The sequence below is a fragment of the Calliphora vicina genome, chromosome 1 (genome assembly GCF_958450345.1).
Source record: "Calliphora vicina chromosome 1, idCalVici1.1, whole genome shotgun sequence".
Taxonomy (NCBI): domain Eukaryota; kingdom Metazoa; phylum Arthropoda; class Insecta; order Diptera; family Calliphoridae; genus Calliphora; species Calliphora vicina.
In genome coordinates this window covers 14,220,796-14,226,795 of record NC_088780.1, presented here as the reverse complement: position 1 = coordinate 14,226,795, position 6,000 = coordinate 14,220,796, and the positions used below count along the sequence as shown (strand labels likewise).

General features: G+C 27.7%; 1 long non-coding RNA gene across 1 annotated transcript in view; it reads right to left on the bottom strand.

Annotated features, from left to right (window-relative positions):
- Positions 1-630: 630 nt before the first annotated feature.
- The window catches only part of LOC135948801 (uncharacterized), a 59,258-nt gene continuing 53,888 nt past the window's right edge, over positions 631-6,000 (bottom strand). The window contains exon 3 of the long non-coding RNA XR_010575842.1: positions 631-686. This is a non-coding gene — a long non-coding RNA (uncharacterized LOC135948801). The remainder of the gene's footprint in view (positions 687-6,000) is intronic.

Genomic DNA, 6,000 nt, shown 5'->3' with positions numbered 1-6,000 from the left:
AATTTTCAATTTTAATGTCTTATTAATTGTTTTGTATTTTTATATACCAAAAAATAAAAATTTCCAAAAAGTACTTTTTTGGTACTTTTACAAAAAAGTCCTATTTAACTGCAAATGTTTTAAATTGAACGTCTAATGATTAATTTCAATATTCATACTGAAAAATAAAAATGTCCAAAAAAGTACCTTTTGGTACTTTTACAAAATATATTTTTTTATGAATTCAAAATTTTATTTTTGCTACAAAAAATACGAAAATTAGTGAATTACATCCAATAGTAGTTTTGTGTATTATTTGAAAAAGTACTTTTTTGGTACTTTTTTAAAAAAAATTTGTTTAAAATGTATTTCATTAAACTTTTTCCTTAATGTTGTTGTTCAATTTAAGATATAAATTATCAATAATACAAAAATATTGAATTTTTTAATTTCTAGAAAAAGTACTTTTTTGGTACTTTTTTAAAAAAATTTTGTTTAAAATGTATTTCATTAAACTTTTTCGTTAATGTTGTTGTTGAATTTATGAAATAAATTATCAATAATACAAAAATATATTGAAATTTTTTAATTTCTAGAAAAAGTACTTTTTTTGGTACTTTTGCTAATATTAGCTAAATTCATTAATACTTACAGAATTTGCAAATGGAACTAGTTTGTTACTATCAGTAAAAGATATTCGGACACATCTGCAATAAAAACAAAATTTATTTTAATAAAATATAAACAATTGCGACATTCTGGTTAATTTAAAAAAGTACTTTTTGGTACTTTTTACAAAAAATCTATGTTTTTATTGAGAAAATTTAATAAAACTTCAAAAATATATAAAGAAACTTAAAATAAACTCTCAGTAAAGGGTCTGAAATCTGTAAATTCTTATAGTAAATCGTGTACTTGGTAAAAATTGTAATAAATATTTGAATGGATATGTTGGCACCAAGTTATTACCTCATCTGCCAAACCTGATTGCATGATAGAGGAATAATTTGTCAATATTTTCTATTAAAAAAATATTTAGTTACTAGGAGGTGTTTCAAATTTTAATCTGTTCGAAACCTTATTATACAATGTTCAATTATATTTGTTAACATTTACTTTGAATTCAGCTCCATTATGTTCTGCTACCCTTATTAAAATAATACCAACGACCTTTTAATCCTTTTTTAAACAGTCATAATTTAATATCAGCAAAAGCATTTCTCTCTCTACTTATGTAAATTGTTGGCCTTAATTCCTTCTAATCAAATAAACTCTATTGGGCAGCACGTCTTCTTTCCACTAATTGTAAGATGACCCCTCTTAACTTTATCCTAACATCAACAAGAGAATAATTTTACATTATTATAATTAAAACCAAAAACTGACAATCAAATTGAATACAAACATGACTTAAACATGCAAAAATAAAATTAGAAAAAAATAAAACGATAAATGCAGAGCAAAAAGATAATAGAAAAAAATCCCAACATAGTTTTAGTGTTGGAAATAAATAAAAAAAAAAAGAATCAAGTCTTTTCTTTAGCACAAAGGAAGGACATTTGCCTAAAATCCTGTGTTGCAAATACTATTTTTTTATATTTTTAATCCAATTAAACTGACACATTGTTATTTTTGCCATCTAGAGGTATAAAGGGCCAACAGAACTAAAGAGGCAGAGTGCCACAGAGGCAACGAATAGTAATTAATAGTAATTAAATGAAATTTCTTGTACACATTTCAATGGTTAAGTGTATAAAAATAGATAAAAAAAAACTCTGCCATTTAGAAAAATTAGTGGGAGTTTATTGGGAGAACAACAGAGTAGGAGTATCTAAATTGGGAGTAGAAGCTCTATAAATTGCTAACGAATGTAATAGATTTTAATTTAATTTACCTAAATGACACTTACACCCCCACACAATGAGAATTAAAATGGTAAATGGTCACTAACACACTCTCAAACGCACACACATTTAAATTGTAATACCCATTCTGTTGCAGGCTTTAAGGCGCCAATATTTGAATTTAGTTGGAAAATTGAATTGGAGTTTAAGTGAATTATTGTTAGCAAAAACTATATGGTGGGCAGTTTAGACTATTTATCACTTTGGGGAGAATAAATCAATGGCCAGCAGTGATGATGAGCAAGATTTATAGGACATTTTGCAGGTTCAGGAAGTAGTGGTTGATAATACAGTGTGTAATTTTTTAAGTCATGGAAATATAACCATATACGGACACCAGTACGTGATAAAAGACCAAAAAAAAATACCCCTGTCTCCCAGTTTGGCCCAAAGTCATGCGCTATTTTTTATGGGCCCCCACATATTTGGGGCCTTGGTGTAATTTTTTCAAAAAAGTGTTAATTTTCTCAGGCTCATATCTTGCAAACAGTTATGAATTTTGATTTACTCTCTGAGGCAAAGTTGTAGCCCTTGTCATAAAGAACAAAAATTGTCAACAAATAAAATCAAAAAAACTTCATCTTCAACATCAAAACCGCAAAAAACTTTAAAAAATTCGAAATAAATTTAGAAATTAATTTTTTAAAGCTGCCTAAAAGTATGCTTTAGTTTATAATAATTTAATAGTTTATGGCCCAAAACACTTGATTCCTTTAGTTTTTTCTTACTATCATTCCTAGGAAGTTTATATGTTCTAGAAAGTTGTTTATTGAGATCTTAGGTACCTTTTTGTAGTGGATTGTTTCCTTGAATTTTTAACGGTTTGCTACCTATGGACCTGAACAGGTGAAAAAAGATAAAAAAATCGATTTTTTTTAAAGATTTTTGAGAATTTAATCTTGAAGTTGAAGTTTTTATATATGTTCGCAATTTTTGTGAACATTTTGGGCTACAAACTTTGCCTCAGAGAGTAAATCAAATTACACCGTCCGACAAATAGAGAAAAAATTCGTTAGACACGAATCGAATGATATACGTCTGAAACTATAAATTTAATGGAGAAAAACTGTGTTTTCAGTTTTTCATTTCGCGATCCTTTGTCCTTTTTTAAGGACTTCAAAGTTTCAAAGAAGTACATTTTTCAAAAAATAATTAAAAATACTCCTGCTATTCCAACAATGACAAGTTGTATGTCAAAAGAACAAGAAGAGTTGTAGACTATTTTGTATTATCTTTATTTTATCCTGTAAGGATCAAAATATGTCAAAAATGTCCTCTAAAATGTTTATCCTTTAATATCCTTTAAGATTGCTAATAAATTCCTTTTAAAAAAATAGTGCGTTAAAGACCCAAATATTCTATACTAAATGTCAAAATGTCATCCTTTATAAATATAAAGGTCAAATTAAAATATAAAAAAAAGATTTATTTAGAAAAGTGCATGTTTATAAACTACTCCACCATAGTGGAGGGGGGGGGTGTAATAATGGGTTAGGGCTGTTGCAACATACAAAAATATTGTCCCAACATCCACTTAAAGTACACCAATCTGCTCAGGATCACTTTCTGAGTCGACTAAGCTATGTCCGTCCGTCTGTCAGTCCATCCATGTAAACCTTGCAATCAAACTGCAGGTCGCAGATTTACAGATAATTCGGCAAAATTTGGCACAAATCTTTATATTGCCCCAAGGACAAAGGCTATTGAATTTGGTTAGAATCAGCCCATTATTTATCCTAGCCCCCATACAATTGGCCTATTTGAAAATAGTTAAGCTCTCATAAATATCTTAATTATAAAGATATTCAAACCAAAATTAAGTTTTATGTAAGCCGAACTCTACCAAATTTCGTGACGATCGGTCAACAATATTCCATAGCTCCCATATAAGCAACATACTGGAAAATGTCATTAATATACCTAAATCACTGAAATATGTCAGTGTCCCAACAAAATTCAACACAAATATGTTTCATATATTCGCAATTCATCACACCAAATTTTGTGACGATTGGTCCATAATTAGTCATAGCTCCTATATAAGGCCCACAACCGAAAATAAGATTCAACACAAATAAGTTTCATATCAAAAGAAAACTCTTTATAATCATATACCCGGTGTAGGGTATCATAAGGTCGGACTTGCCCGTCTATACCATTTTACTTGTTTATTAAAAAGTCTTCTTCGTTGCTTTTCACAACGGATTTTGTTATATTTTTTTCGAATGAAATATTAAAATAAAATATAAAAAGGATATTCAAGGATAAAAATTTGAAAGGACATTTTTGACATATTTTGATCCTTATAGGTTAAAATAAAAATAATACGAAATATTTTACAACTCTTCTTGATCATTTGACAAAAAATTTGACATATTAGGATGATCAGAAGTATTTTAAAACATTTTTTTAAAAAAGTACTCCTCTGAAAATTTGAAGTCCTTTTTAAGGGAAACAGGATCACGAAATGAAAAACTGAAAACGCAGTTTTTCTCCATTTAATTTATTGTTTCAGACGTATATCATCCGGTTCGTGTTTAATATTGAGTGTCGCACGGTGTTATACTTTAAAATACAAATTTAAAAAAAAATTTCGAAATGGTTTTTTATTTTTAAATGTTTTTCATAATTTTTTTTTTATTTTTTAAACATTTTTTTAATTTATTAGTGCAAAAAAATGTATGACAAAAAAAATTTTTTTTTGATGAAAAAAAATTCAGGTTAAAAAATATTTTTCCCGATTTTGACCCATTGTAGGTTCAACTTACTAAAGCTTTATAGACATCGTTGCAATGGACTTTGAAATATCTATCATTTGATATCCATTAATTAATATATATTAATGACTTAGTAATCCATATATAGATCAAAAATAGGCCAAAAATCGAGGTTATCCCGGTTTCAGCCATTTGTGGGCCGATTTTAAATATCAACCGAGCCGAAAGATGTATGTATAAATGTAGATAAATGTATGAAAATTTAAAAAAAAAAAATTTTCGAATTCGTTTTTTTATTTTTAAATTTTCTTCCATTTTTTGTTTTGTTTTTAATTTTTTATAAAAAATTTTATTAAATTTATTAATGAAAAAAAATTTATGAAAAAATATTTTTTTCTGATGAAAAAAAAATCGGTTTAAAAAATATTTTTCCCAATTTTGACAGATTGTAGGTCCAATTTACTATAGCCTTATATACATCGTTGTAATGGACTCTGAGATATCTATCATTATATATCCATATTGTCTATATTAATGACTTAGTAATCCAGATATAGATAAAAAATAGGTCATAAATCGAGGTTGTCCCGGTTTTCTCCTTATATCTCAGCCATTTGTGGGCCGATTTTGTAGCAATGAATCATGTATGTACGTTATTTGGGGGCGGACGGACTGGCTATAAAAGGATATAAAAATAAGTTAATGTGTTCATTTTATTAACTTTTGGATATTTTTTGGCCAAGTTTCTGGTCTTCTGCGACTCTTTTAATATCTGTCTTTTCCCCAAATAGTTTATTTTCTTTTAATTTTAACCTTTTTTAGTTTCGCCGGCTTTCATTTCTTACTTCCCTTCAAAAATTGTATTATTCTTACTTTATTATTTTTCCACCAAATTGCGTTTTATGATCTCTTGTTTGTACTCTTTTTTTCTAGAAACTTGTTCCTGTTTTTTTTTTCTTCTTCTGGCTTTTCGTTTGTTGCATAAAAAAAAACTGTAGCTGGAAAAAAATGTCTTCTTTTTAAATTCCCTCATCTTTTGGGAATGGTTATGCAAAAAGTTCTGTTCTGTTTTTTTTTGTTGCAGTTTCTTGCTGCTGCCACTTTCTCGACTTTGTTTCTTTAGCCAAAATTGTTGTGTTTTTGGCTTATGCAATAATTTCTGTAGATGGTTGCCTTTTCTATCGTTTTATTTCTTTGTTTTTTTTTTTTTTGAATTATTTTCTTTTCGTTTTTTGTCAAACCACAAGACTAAAATTTCATTACACAATTTTCTTATAAAACACTATAGTGGAGTTTTATTACTCCCTTGTTGCATTATTTTCTTTTTTTCTTTTTTTTTTTGTTCTTTTGAGGAAAGCACTACTTGCTAAAGCAGGTATAGAGGGTTTAAGTAAATTGTA